Below are 15,238 nucleotides of genomic sequence, written 5' to 3' on the forward strand. Positions count from 1 at the left end.
TATTGATATAGATATAGATGATAGAGATATAGATATTGATGATATAGATATAAATATATATAAATATAGAGATGTTATAGATATAGATATTGATGATGTAGATATAGATATAAATATAGAGATGATATATAGATATAGATATGCCACGGTGGCACAGTGGTTAGAGTGCAGTACTACTTCTGCTGACTGCCGGTTGTCTGTAATTTGGCAGTTCAAATCTCACCAGGCTCAAGGTTGACTCAGCCTTCCATCCTTCCGAGGTGGGTAAAATGAGGACCCAGATTGTTGGAGGCAATATGCTGACTCTGTAAACCACTTAGAGAGGGCTGTAAAGCACTGTAAAGCAGTATATAAGTCTAAGTGCTCGTGCTATAAGCAAGCAAACAAACAGACAAAGAAACGGAGCATGTAGCCACTGAAAATTTTCAATGCTGAGGTAAATGGGAACTATGTAACTCTATATATGTGTGAATGCCTATTGTGCCCACACACATGCACATACAAGCCATGCACACCAGTAGTGGGATTCAAATTTCTTTTACTACCGGTTCTGTGGGTGTGGCTTGGTGGGCGTGGCAGGGGAAGGATACTGTAAAATCTCCAGTCGGAGGTAGTATTTGCCAGTTCTCCGAACTACTGAAAATTTCCGCTACCGGTTCTCCAGAACTGGTCAGAACCTGTTGAATACTACCTCTGGTGCACACATACACACAAACTTTTTTTTTTTTTAATTCCTTGGAAATTACCTCAGAGCTCAACGCGACGATAAAATGCATCCAGGCCAAAACTGTAATAAGACTCCAATTTTCAAGATCACATTAGTACAATAATGAATGTCACACAGTTGTTTCCTAATTTGCCTAATCAAATAAAATCAGGCCAACCATTACATTATCCAAGCCCGTCCTCCCCATTCTAACAAGATAACGGAAAGCCATTCAGAGCTGTAATTCTGCTAATTTTCCTTATGCAGTTAAGTTGGCCAAAGTATTCTCTCTCTCTCTCTTTTTTTTAATCAGAGAGGCGTCATGCTTGTATTAACAGGAAGCATATCCCAAATTCTCTGCTCAAGAGGCCAATGCCGGAAATGTGTTTGCTATTTTCATATGCCAATGTGGCTGGGAATCTCCAGGCTAAGGTAGAACTTGTGATTTCTCAAAATAAAATAGCAATAGCACTTGGACTTATATTCCGCTTCACAGTGCTTTACAGCCCTCTCTAAGCAGTTTACAGAGTCAGCTTATTGCTCCCCCAACAATCTGGCTCCTCATTTTACCTACTTTGGAAGGATGGAAAGCTGAGTCAACCTTGAGCCTGGTGAGATTTGAACTGCCAAATTGCAGGTTGGCGGCAGTCAGCAGAGGTAGCCTGTAGTACTACACTCTAACCACTGCACCACCGTGGCTTATAGTCATAAATCTATGAGTCCCCATAGAGGGAGCAATACAACAAGATATGAGCTATACATAGGTATTTCTTGACTTACAACAGTGACCGTTCAACATTACAAGGGCACTGAAAAACGTGACTTATGACAGTTTTTCACAGTTACGATCATGTGATCTAAATTCAGTTGATTGGCAATGGGCTCATATTGATGACTGTTGATGTGTCCTAATGTCATGTGATCCCCTTTTGCAACATTCTGCTAAGCAAGACCAATGGACACTGAATTCCTTCTTCAAGGCTCTTCTCCATAATGTTTGCCTCCTGAATGATACCGGATATGTTCACTGCCAACTTCAGGAGTCGATTAGAAAGAAGAGCATCTGATGATCCAGCCCCTTCATTCTACGATTTTCCAGTTGCCCGTTTGTGAGACATCACTGTAGCTTTCACAGCCGGTACCCTAAGCTTAAATAGCAACTGTTTGTGACTTCTCAACCTGTTGTTCCGTTTCTTTGGAAGAAAGTTAATCTTCTGCCTGCTGGCGTGCAGTCCAGCTTGTTATGTATTTCTGTGGTCTTGGCTTTGCTAGATAAAAATGGGAAAAGAGCTAGAGTGAAATCACAGATCATCTCCACGTGCAGCAGTCTTCACGTTCAGTTCTCTCAGCAGCGTTTTCCATCTCTCTCATATGTGGGTGTCACTGGACCCAACTCTCTCCCACTGCTATTAATCACCTGTGTGAAGCGGGTGGTCAGTTATTAGAGTAGGATGGAATGGCATATATACGCCAACAATAATTATAATCTTTCTGCCTTTAGGTCCTACAAGCGATGCTGCTCAGATTCACACCTAATGTCTGGAGGTGGGTTGACTCTGGATGCGGAGGAACAGGTTGTGACTCAACCCCAGCATGACTAAGTGGCTGTGGGTTTTGGGGCCACCTGGATCTGGAGATTTTCCATTTCTGGCTGAAGATGAAGCCGGAACTCCTCCAAGAACGAATTGGTGTGCAATCTGGTCCTTCTAGGTTCATGGTTCCTCCTCAAGACACATGTGGTGGTACCTATGGCTAGGAGGGTCTTCAAATATATTCATCCTTTGCAGTGGTGGGATTCAAAAATGTTTACTACCGATTCTGTGGGCATGGCTTGGTGGGAGTAGCGTGGCTTGGTGGGTGTGGCTTGGTGGGCATGGCAGAGGAAGGATACTGCAAAATGCCCATTCCCTCCCCACCCCACTAACCTGCTTTCCAGCTCTGTTCTCCTGTGCAGGGAAACAAAAGAAGACCCAGCCAATCAGCTGGGACTTGGGAGGCAGAGAATAGATGGGGGTGGGGCCAGTCAGAGGTGGTATTTGCCGGTTCTCTGAACTACTCAAAATTTCCGCTATCCGTTCTCCAGAACTGGTCAGAACCTGCTGAATACCACCTCTGATCCTGTGCACCCATTTCTGGATCAGGAAGACCTGCTCATGGCCATTCATGGTCCCTAACTGGCAAAGTCCTCTCTATGGAGCTGCTTTTGTAAAGCCTTTGGAAATTTTAACTGGTCCACAATGCAGCAGTAAACAGAGTTAGAGGCACATCAAGATTTGCACGTGTGACATCTACTTAACAAGTTGCTAGTAACCTTCTAGGTACAATTTTAAAAGCTGGTTATCATCTTTAAAGCTCTGCAGGGCACAGATTACCCAAAGAACCATTATTATCTCCAGTACTTTCAGCTTGTCCTACCAACACCAGCAGGCTAGACAAACCCCAGGTCTCCACTCTGAAATATTATCTGTGGGGCTATGGGAGTCAGAAGGTACCCTTTCTCTGTTTGGCCACCTGCCTTTTTGAAGAGTCTTCCACCTGAGATGCCAGTGGCCCTCAAATTTATTGGCCTTCTGGAAGATTGTGAAGACTCCTCAGGCATTCAGCCTTTCTCAACCCTGACAGTTTTAAGATGGATGGCTAGAGAATTCCGGAGGTAGAAGTCCACCCATCTTAAAGTTCTCAAGGTTAAGAAACACAGCATCAGACACTAAGGAAATGTGTGATAAATAAACAAAGTATGATAAAAATAATAATAGAATATCAGAGTTGGAAGTCTTCTAGTCCAACCAGGAGACCCTGTACCATTTCAAACAAATGACTGTCCAATCTCTTCTTAAAAACTTCCAGTGTTCGAGCACCCACAACTTCTGGAGACAAGTTGTTCCACTGATTAATTGTTCTGTCAGGAAATTCCTCCTTAGTTCTAGGTTGCTTCTCTCCTTGGTTAGTTTCCACCCATTGCTTCTTGTCCTGCCCTCAGGTGCTTTGGAGAATAGCTTGACTCCCTCTTCTTTGGGGCAACCCCTGAGATATTGGAACACTGCTATTATGCCACCCCTAGTCCTTCTTTCCATTGAACTAGACATATCCAGTTCCTGCAACCGTTCTTCATATGTTTTATCCTCCAGTTCCCTAATCATCTTTGTTGCTGTTCTCTGCATTCTTTCTAGAGTCTCAATATCTTTTTTTATTTATTTTTATTTTTATATTTTTATATTTATTATTATTTATATTTGTATTTTCATATTTATATAAACATTATTTTTATAAATCATGAATTATTTATATTTATTTGAAATACTTATAATATTTCAAACTGCTTCTACGGTAGAGACAACACAAATCACAGCCAGTTTGTTTCTACACTTCGGTGCTTGTGCTCCAGTTCACGTGACCTGCAGAGTTGAGTACTCAGGTGAAAGACTTAAATATCACTAGAGTCCAGGCAGGAAAAGTTAAAATAAAGCAACAAGTTTATACGTGTTTGCTTGAATTACGGTGCAGTCAATTAACTCAGCATCTGCTTCTGAATAATATACTAATCACAAGGACTGAATTTCCACAACACACTGGGCTAGAGTGCAGTCGGATAATTTGTGGCTCAAGTGGCTCATTTCCCAGTCTGGGGCTGATCAAGTTTATTACTGTCTGGGTGTGTGGTATGCAGGCTCCTCAGCCGAAACTGTACAGAGGGTGATAAACACAACTCAAAAGATCATTGGTTGCCCTCTGCCCTCCTTGGAAGACTTAGCCAGGTCCCGCTGCCAAAGCAGAATCAAGGCCATCATAGAAGACCCCTCACACCCTGGCAATTATCTTTTTGACCTGCTGCTGTCTGGATGGCGCTTTAGGTCAATAAAATCCCACACCACTAGACTAACAAATAGTTTCTTTCCCTGGGCCATCCAAACTGCAAATAAATACAAAGTCAGTACCTTATTAAGATGTGAAAAGATGTGAAATCACAATACCTCATTCAGATGTATAACAACATATTGCAGTACAATCCATCTCTTGTGTATTACACTCGGCAAAGCGTCACAGTCAGTGCTGGATGTATATTTTGTGTATATTCGTAGATATTGTACTCTCTAATTGCAAATGGAGACGCGGGTACTCTATTTTTCTTATCTTCCTCTTTAAGTGCTCTGGTTTTATTGTGTTGCGAACAGTTGCTGGGGTGCATCCACAGTTTCGTTGTACTTGTACAATGACAATAAAGTTCTTCTTATCTTCTTATCTTATCTTCTTATTTGCTTCCTTTTTAGGTTTGATGGGCAAAGAAAGAAAAATATATTTACATAGAAATATATGGGAACATTGGTGAAACTCTTATATACCCACAGATGAAGACATACGCTGATTCCCATAACAGAAAAATGGATGGTGAAAATGATGGAGTTGACAGTGATGGCAAAATTAAAGAGTATATATCTAGTTTTGTTTTCATTTGAAAACCACTTCTGAATTTTCTTCTCAGAACTGGAAAAAAAAAAGGAAACTCTAATTTTAGGTTTGGACAATTAGAGTGAATTTATCATTAGAGAAATGGCTTGAAATACTTAAAAATGAAAAGCAAAAGTCTGAGGTTACAATTCTTTTTTTTTTTTCAATTCTTCTTCCAACTGAAAAAAGTTTTCTTTTCTTTCTTTTTTTCTTTCTCTTTTCTTTCTGCTTCCACTTTAACTTCTAAATATGCGCCTAAAAATGGAAAAAAAGAACATTTTCTAAAACAAGAAGTTGTGAAGCCTGAATTACTGGGAATAGTAAAAGTAAGTTGATAGCAGTTTTCATTAAGAGAAAAAATATATTGTGAATTAATTGTTCTGAAAAAAGTGAAATGTTATAAATGCAGGTAGTTGTTGGCTAATGGCCACATTTCAACCCCAAAATTTCTGTTGCTAAACGAGACAGTTGTTTAGTGACTTTCCCCCCATTATGCAAATTGTCTTCCCACAGTTGTTAAATGAATCACTGCAGTTTTAAGTTAGTAACATTGGCTGTTAAGTGAATCTGGCTTCCCTATTGACTTTGCTTGTCAGAAGGTCACAAAAGGGGATCACGTGACTCCGGGACACTGCAACCATCATAAATATGAGTCAGATGCCGAATGTGTGAATTTGGATCATGTGACCATGGCGATGCTGCAATGTGAAAAATGGACATTAAGTCACTTTTTTCAGTGCTATAGTAACTTCAAATGGTCATTAAATTTTAAGTCAAGGATTATGTCATGCCCCTGTCAGAATCTGACTCAGAGGAGGAAGCCAAACAGCTGACAGGGAATGGGAGTGTGGCTCTGTTGGCTGTGGAAGAAACTGGGGAAGGGCAAAGTCCGGCTGGGCAGAGCAGGAGAGAGGTAGAACAAGAGAGAGGGAATTCAGAGGAAGACCCAGGCCTACCCCCTCTTCATCTTAGGGCATGCAGGGAGGAATGGAGAAGAGAGCAACGTGGGTTGCATGGTTTAAGGGGGAGGAACGGGCCCTGATTCCCTTCATTAGCTGCAGCTGGGAACACAGTGTATAAAAAAGGCAAACTGCGTGCAGCAAACCGTTGGAAGCAACTGTTTATCTTGTATTATCCTGGCTTATCTGTGTTCCTGGAATCTTCCCAACTGTGTGAGTTTTGCCGTGTCTTCAGGCCTGAAATTCCTTCTTCTGCCCTGTCAAACTAATTACTTCAGTTTGGTTTGTTTGGATTTTAAGTTACAGTTTGTGTGTACCTTGTTTTGGACTGATTTTTCTGCAGTCAAAGGCTGTTCCTGGGAGAGTTTTTCTCCAGCCAAAGGTAAGCTGGACATTGGGGGCAAAGTTGGAGATAATAAAGGGACTCTTATTGCTTATTTGACTGTGTTGCCTTTGTGCCATGCCCTGGGTCATCACAGATTACTTGTTTACTTGCCCAGTAACTGAAGTCTAATAAAAAAGTTATCTTAGCTGAATTTCAGTAGTTCAAAGATCTTTCTATGGCCTTTGCTAAGCATCAATCCAGTGTGTCATTTTGACTGTTGCCTTTTTTTAAGCAAAAGATCCAAATAATAGCTTTCAAAGATTGCACATTGAGGCCACATATCCAAATTCAAGTGATTAGATCATCCCAACTCTTTATTTAGCCTTTGCCAAGGAACTTCCAACACTGTGAAGTAATTATTTCAGAACAAAACTGATTTTTTTTTTTACTGTACTCCCTAACATCACTAAGCAGATGTAGATTCAAAAATATGCCACAATCTCAACTAAGCCTACAGAAAACAGATTTGCAAAATAAAAAAACTGATTCATCAAGTCCAATAATTTACTTGTTGGAAATTGCACATGGGATATTAAAGAGAAACTCATCCGCAAATGTGCTGATGTTTATCAGCCAATGGACTTTATATTGAATTATTTTTGATACATACAGTACCTTCCTACCCTTGACAATATCATTTTTCATGGTCCGTTTTGCCACTTGATGTCACTTGATCGTTATGGCTGTCAAATTCCAAGCCTGAACCTTCTTTTATCTTTGAAATGAATGGAATATAAAGCTAGATTCCTCCCTGTTCATGAAACCAGCATTGAAATCTGCTGTTGGGTGAGAGAAGGATGTCTACGGATATTCTCAGTCATTCAGGTCATGGTTATCCCAAAGGTACTGATACCAAAGCGTTGCAATGAATGGAAATTGAGTTGTAAAATGAGGAAAACTGTTTAATAAAAATTTATTTGTAAAAGAAGAAGAAGAAGAGGAGGTCATCCTGTTCTCCAAAGCACCGAAGGCAGAACAATTAGCAACGGATGGAAACTAATCAAAGAAAGAAGCAACCAAGAACTAAAGAGAAATTTCTTGGCAGCTACAACAATTAATCAGCGGAACAAATCGCCTGCAGAAGTTGTGAAGGTTTTTAAGAAGACATTGGACTACCATCTTTCTGAAAGGGTATAGGTTTTCCTGCTTGAGCAAGTGGTTGCATTAGAAGACCTCTAAAATCCCTTCCAACTCTGTTATTCTGTTATTTTGATAAGTGAGAACCCTGGATTGACGACTTTAGTATTTAGTATTTATTTGATTTGTCAATCGCTTACAAGATACAGGTATAAGGATAAACATAGTTTTGAATACATGAGATAGATACTTATAAGAAAAATAAAAAGAAACAATAGGACAGGGATGGTAGGCACGACTGGTGCGCTTATGCACGTCCCCTACAGGCCTCTTAGGAAAGGGGTGAGGTCAATAGTAGACAGTCTAAGGTTAAAGTTTTTGGGGTTTGAGGAAGAAACCACAGAGTCCGGTAGAGTATTACAAACATTGACCACTCTGTTGCTGAAGTCGTATTTCCTGCAGTCAAGTTTGGTGAGGTTAACCTTGAGTTTGTATCTATTGTGCGCTCCTGTATTGTTATGATTGAATCTGAAGTATTCATTTGCAGGTAGGAATTGCAATGTATGATTTTATATACTATATTTAGATCGGACCGGAGGCAGCGTAGTTCTAGGTTTTCTAGGTCTAGAGTTTCAAGTCTGGTGGCATATTCTGCAATGAGTAGAAGAGCGGAGAACTCTTCTTGTGAAATATTTCTGGACTTTTTCAATTGTGTTCATATCAGATACATGATATGGGTTCCAGACTGATGAGCTGTATTGAAGTATAGTTCTAGCAAATGTTTTGTATGCTCTAGTTAGTAGTGTGATATTACCGGAGAAGAAGCTATGTAATAGGTTAATAGGTTAACCTAATAGATTAGGTGAACAACTCTTAATGCCTTTTTGGCTATGTAGTTACAATGGGCTCTAGCACTTAGATCATTAGAGATGAGTACTCCAAGGCCCTTGACATAGTTGGGATCCTCAACAAGGTCTTGATAATTTAGCTTGTATTTTATTTTCTGTTTTTTGTTTTTTTTTGCCAATATGTAAGACAGAGCATTTATTTGTTGAGATTTGAAGTTGCTATTTGATTGACCATTCTGATATATAGTCAAGATCTTTTTGGAGGGTAATAGTATTGTCTGTGGTGTTGAATAGCTTTACATGATCAGCAAAGAGAACGCAGTTGCTCTTAATATAATCACAGAGGTCATTTATCTAGAGTATGAAGAGAGTTAGTCCTAGAACACTGCCTTGGGGGACACCACTGTTGACAGGTACAGAATTTGATAGGATGCTCCCAATTTTGACCATTTGTTGTCTGTTTGACAGGAATCCTTCTATCCAGTTATGTAGGTGTCCAGAGATACCATAAGATTTTATTTTTAGGAGTAGTTTGTCGTGTACCACTGAATCAAAGGCTTTACAGAAGTCTATGTAGATTGCGTCTATTGCTTTGCCCTGATCGAATTGTGTAGTCCATATGTTTTTGCAGTGTAAGACTTGCAGATTACAGGATAGTTTTTTTCTGAAACCAAATTGTTTATTAGAGAGTAGGTGTTTGTCTCTAAGTGGAGGATAATGGATTGGTTAATAATTGATTCCATGACTTTAAAAGTGACGCAGCATAAGGAGATTGGTCTGCAATTTTCAACTCGGCTGGGGTCTCCCTTTTTGAAGATGGGGATGACCTTGGCTTGTGACCATAGGTTAGGCAAGGAGCTGGTCCTGAAAGATTTTTCAAAGATTATGCTATGGCAGTGGATAGCTCTTTTAAGAAGTAGGCACATATTCCATCCGGTCTAATAGATAGAGATGGTTTTAGATTGCGTAGTGCTTTTTCAACATTGTCTTCTGTAAAATCGATATGTATTAGATTATTGTAGTTGCCTGTGGTTTGACTAGGAAGTATTGGGCTTGATCCATTGCTGTTTACAAATACTGAGCCAAAGAATGTGTTAAAGAGGTTGGCTTTGATGGTGTCGTCATTGCAGTCTTTGCCATTAGGTCCTTTCAGGGGTGGGATGGACCTTGAGTCTTTTAGTTTGTTGTTTACAAAATTGTAGAAAGCATGGGTGGAATTTGTGCACAGAAGGTTTTCCTCTTGTTTAATGTGATAATTTAGTGCATTCAGTTTTTATCTGGTGGCATAGATTTTTGTATCGGCTTTTGAAGTTGGCAATGTGACCAGATTCGTTTTTTCACCAAAGTGATCTCTTTTTGGATTGAAGCTTCCTTATTGTTATGGGTAATCTGTTTTTCCTGGTTTTGGGAGTTGTTATTGGTACATATAGCTTGATGGCTCTTTTGATTTCTAGTAAGAATATGTTGTAATGGTCTTCAACAGTATTGCATCCAGTGAATAGAAATTGCCAATCAAGGGAAGAGAGATAATTGATTATAAGATCATAGTTGCCTTTTTTGAAGTTATAATTGGGGATTTTGTCGTTGTGATTATTTTTGTGTGGACGTATGTTGAGACAAAAGTCAATCATGTTGTGGTCACTGTTGGAAAAGGGTTCTTTAATTTGTATTCCGTAAATTGAATTCAAACTATTGCAGAAGATGAGATTGAGGCAGTTATTAAGCCTAGTATTGTTGGTTACTAGTTGTTCCAGTCCCAGATTTGTTACAGCATTGTAGAAGGTTTGTTGCATGTATGGGTTCAGTTGTACATTCATTTAGGGTCCAGTTAATATGAGGTAGATTGAAGTCACCAAGAAAGATAAAAGCATGTGGGCAGGATGTTGCCCATGTTAGTAGTATATTTAGCTTGTTTACATGTTCAATGTCATAAACAGGGGCTCTGTAATATAGTAAGAACCGAAATGTGATATTTAAGGTCAGTTCACAGATAATGGTCTCAGGAAGAGCAAGCTCTTGGGTAACTTGGATGTTTTTTAGATGTAAGGACTTTTTATAGAAGATAGCAACACCACCTCCTCTACGGATTGCACGATCGGAACGGTAGACATGATAGTCTTCTTACTGAGGTAATGGAGTTAGGGAGAGATGCGTTGAGCCATGTTTCACATACAAATATGATGTCGAATTTAGCCGTATTTAGTAAGAGGAGAAATTCAGGTATTTTATTTACAAGGCTTTGACAAGGCTGAGCACAATTTAAGTGGTTCTGGAGATCATATGTGTTCTACAGAGATCAAACACCGAAAGTATCTCATATTCACCTGTTACTTAATGATTTGAATGCATTGGGTCCACCAAATTTGCAGATAGAGTCATGATCCCCCCCCCCCCCCAAAAAAATTTCTCCATGGAAGGAAATATTATCTAACTCCCCCTTAGCACCAAGAGGAATAAAACTCCTGGGGGGAAAAATGCCCCCAAATTTCCTTCTGGATATCTTCCATTGAATGAATATGTGTGGAAAACTGGGGATGTTGAAAACTGTCAGCAAAATGATGGGTCGAAAGACAGTACTTGCAAATTTTCCTTGACCATCTTATTACTAAGAATGCTATACTGCCACTCAAAGAAAAAATTTGAAAGCAATGATACATTTCTTTTTACCAAAATTTAAAATCTGGTAGAGAGAGTAATCCTCTTTTTCATTCTACCTTTTCTCTGACTGCTTAAGGCAAGTACCTTAAAGTCTCTCCTAATTTTATTTCCATAAGAAAAGAGCATGAATTTTCAGCCTCCGCTAGTCCTGTGTCCATTGAACTGAGCATGAATGGAGATTTGTATGAGAAGACACAGGGCCTTTCAATGAAATTGTAGTTTTAAGTCACAATTCATTTTACTTGATGTTCCTCACAGCTGCCATGAAGCCCAATGGAAAAGTAATTTACTGCAGACTTTTTAAACATATTAATGTACAAGCAGCATGAACGGTCCTGCTGTCTTTGTGAGGCTTTAAGTAGCCTAGCAATGATGGTATCAAATATTAATTAGCTAATTTATTTACAGCCACTTGTATCTTGCTTTATTATGTCCAGTTTGAGTGCTCTCAAAGCAGCATGAGAGAATGCGTTCTCTGCAACACATTTGTCTTTTCCTCATTATTGACTTTTGAAGTCTCCTATTCTGGAATTCTTGAAAAGACACTTTTGGGGCCCATAACGTCCTTTGGTTCCAAACCATAATCGGAAGTTAGACCAAACCAGGGACCTTTTATCCCATCTGAAATAGATTCAGGGCAATTGAGCATCAACGGAATTCCAAGGAGAAAAATCTGAAAAATAATGTTCTTTACATTGCGATAGATAAACTGAAGAGCAAAATTTCTCTGTCAACTCACGCACAAGATCAGGCCTTTGAATTCGTCATGCCAGCAAACAGTTCCCTTTCTCCTTCATTATTATTTTTTTGGGTCAACAACACCCAACAGTCAGAGATAAGAATGGAACAGGATGTGTGCACACAAGGAAATGTGAATTGGTTTAAGACCTTACAGCATTGTGTAGCATTCTGTGCCGGACAAATCCAACTATTTTCATTGATTCATTATAGTCAATGGACCTCTTAAACATTAAAAGGGCCTGCACCTGCATTTTTAGGCTGCTTTAATACATCTTTCCCTTCATCTTTTAATTTTAGTTATAATTTGTATTTTTATGATGCTTTCATTGTGACGTTACACATTTGTGTGTGTGTATGTATGTGTATGTATGTGTGTGTGTGTGTATATACATACATACATACACACACACATACATACATACATTTACAACCATATATATATATATATATTTCATGGTTTTATTTTGATACTGTAAGCTGACCAGAGTCACTTTGTAGCATGATGGGTAGCTAACAAATTTAATCAATGAATAAAAATATAAAATACGAGAAATAGGCTGTACTCACTCAAGGTCTAAATGATAGCTTCTGTAACCCTAAAATGTTAAATTATTAAATTAAATTATGAAGTTACTGGCACTTTTCAAAGGCCTGTATTTTCTGCAAAAGCATTTTGTATATAAGGAAGGGACGCAGTGGCTCAGTGGCTAAGACGCTGAGCTTGTCAATCAGAAAGTTTGGCGGTTGGAATCTCTAGCACTGTGTAACAGAGTGAGCTTCCATTACTTGTCCCGGCTTCTGCCAACCTAGCAGTTCAAAAGCATGTAAAAAATTCAAGTAGAAAAATAGGGACCACTTTGGTGGGAAGGTACCAGTGTTCCGTGCGCCTTCGGCATTTAGTCATGCTGGCCATGTGACCGCGGAGATGTCTTGGGACAGCGCTGGCTCTTCAGCTTTGTAACAGAGATAAGCATCGCCCCCTAGAGCCGGAAACGACTAGCATGTAGGTGAGAGGGGAACAGGGGTGGGATTCAAATTTTTTAACAACTGGTTCTGTGGGCATGGCTTAGTTGGTGGGCATGGCTTGGTGGTCATGTGACTGGCTGGGCATGGCCAACTCAACATCACTCACATTGAGGCACGCATCTCCTCGCCTGGCCTCTCATGACTGTGGGGATGCTGCAACAGTCGTAAGTGTGAAAAGTGGCCATAAGTCATTTTTTTCAGTGCCATTTTAACTTTGAATGGTCACTTGACACAAGCATAGTACCAGCAAGGGAGGAAAAAAAAACCTCCAGAGAAGTTCCAGAGACAGGAAGTCTAGTCCTGCCAAGAATGTAATAAGGGTTAACGGAGAGGCAGTTTTTGCAAGCGACACCAGAATGTTTCCTTCCTGCCTTCCTTACAGGATTAGGCCAGTCATTTCTTCTAACAACCGGTTCTCCAAACTGCTTAGAATGTTAACAACCGGTTCTAGAGAATAGGTGCGAACTGGTAGAATCCCACTCCTGAAGGGGAACCTTTACCTTTACCTTTATGTATAAGGAAGGTGCCATCTGATTCAACCTTGTCTAATCCTCCCTTCTGATCTCCAAGTGAGTGTATTAGGAGTTGACACAATTCTGTATCGATAAGAAAATATTAGTTAACCAAAGCGGAGAGACTCAGTTCTGATATCTCACAAGCATTGTTAGTGCAAATGGATATGGTAGGCTATAAGAACTTTCTCTAAAATGGTTAGGAAAGTATAGAGAGAGCTTTAACCTTGAAAACAATGTGCATTTTGTAATATTTAGCAAGGGCTGGATGATACCAATGTAAAATTCTAGCCTCTTATCTTACTCTTGGTCACTATCTGCAATGCACTAAATCAATTCTAGGAACATTGTTTTAAAGACTTGGAAATAAATGCAATTGAATCTATTGCCAATATCTTTATAATAAATTTACTGCAGTAGAATGCCAATTACATAGGGTACAACTAACATTAAAACAACATTCATCTGATCTGCCTTCCTCTAAAAAGGAAATTAGAGCTAACCTTGGAGATAGAGAAGAAATGAATAAGCCATCAAGGGGAAACCTAAATATTTATATAATATATAATTAACATTGTTGGTTTTACTGTGTGTGGGTAACCTACTATTAGATTCACAATCTAAGACTGGTGGAAACGTAATAATTCAAGTTTTAAGGAAGAATCTATGCCAACTCAAGAAAAATACTTAGTAGGGATTTCAGGGGAAGGAAAATACTTAGCACTGATTTCAGTGGAAAAAAAAAACCCCACTGAATTGAAAATGTGCACATTTATCTCTGTCCCACCTTCTAAAAGCAAAATCAAGGTGGGGTTATTCTCAGTTGCTTTCTCAGTTTCCTCTTTGCAGGACGAAGTAATTTTCAAGCCCTGGCTGAATGGTTCGTTTCCCTTTCATTCTCTCTAAATTCCTTTACATTCTCACAGAGCACCTCTGGATTATTCATATAAATGTCCGTGGCATGAGGTAAGTTTTGGAACCAAACTAAGAAGTCACTGGGAAGGTGGCCAACCAGGCCTCGATGACTGAAGTATTATTCTCTTTTAATGCACCTGACACATTAAAAGGGGGGCGGGACTTTCATTATTGTGGCTGCCATTTTGATTTTTTGGGTCCCCCTTTCACCCAACTGTATCCACACGGAATAGTTCCTTTCACAATTTCATATATATATATTTATTGACTCCTGGTATATATATATATATACCAGGAGTCAATAAATGAATGAATGAATGAATGAACAAATAAATGAACCAGTGGAACAGCTTCCCTTCAGAGGTTGTGGGTGCTTTATTACTGGAAGTTTTTAGGAAGAGACTGGAGGAAGGAAGGAAGGAAGGAAGGAAGGAAGGAAGGAAGGAAGGAAGGAAGGAAGGAAGGAAGGAAGGAAGGAAGGAAGGAAAGCTCATGACTAAACATATTAATCCAATTAAGATCTTGCAGTTATTTGGGGGCTTTGATAAATCCTGATATTCTGTGTTTTGAATATGTAGGATCAGAAGGAAAATGGGGTAGACAAGCAAGAAGTTTAAAAAATACTAATATTTTTCATCAATGTTATGCATGAGCGTTGTATGAATGACCAGGCTGAGACTCATTGGTTCAATAAGATTTAAACAAAAAAAGATTTGTTCTTAAAACTTCACTTTATAATACATAACTGCAATTCAGGACCTAATTTAAGGCTTAAAGGGGGAAAAGTGGCATGTTGAAACTGCTATTCAGGACTTACTGAGATTCTCTACATGTCCATATAGTGAAACAATAATTCCATGTTTTATGTATCATTTCCAAGATCCAAGATGTTTGAGAAATTCAGGATAAAAGAACTGTACACAATTATTTTCCCAAATTGCACTTTTATGTTCTGTCTCTGTGTG

The sequence above is a fragment of the Notechis scutatus genome, chromosome 4 (assembly GCF_049901735.1).
Source record: "Notechis scutatus isolate UNSWTSFEM ecotype Mainland chromosome 4, rNotScu1.2, whole genome shotgun sequence".
NCBI lineage: Eukaryota > Metazoa > Chordata > Lepidosauria > Squamata > Elapidae > Notechis > Notechis scutatus.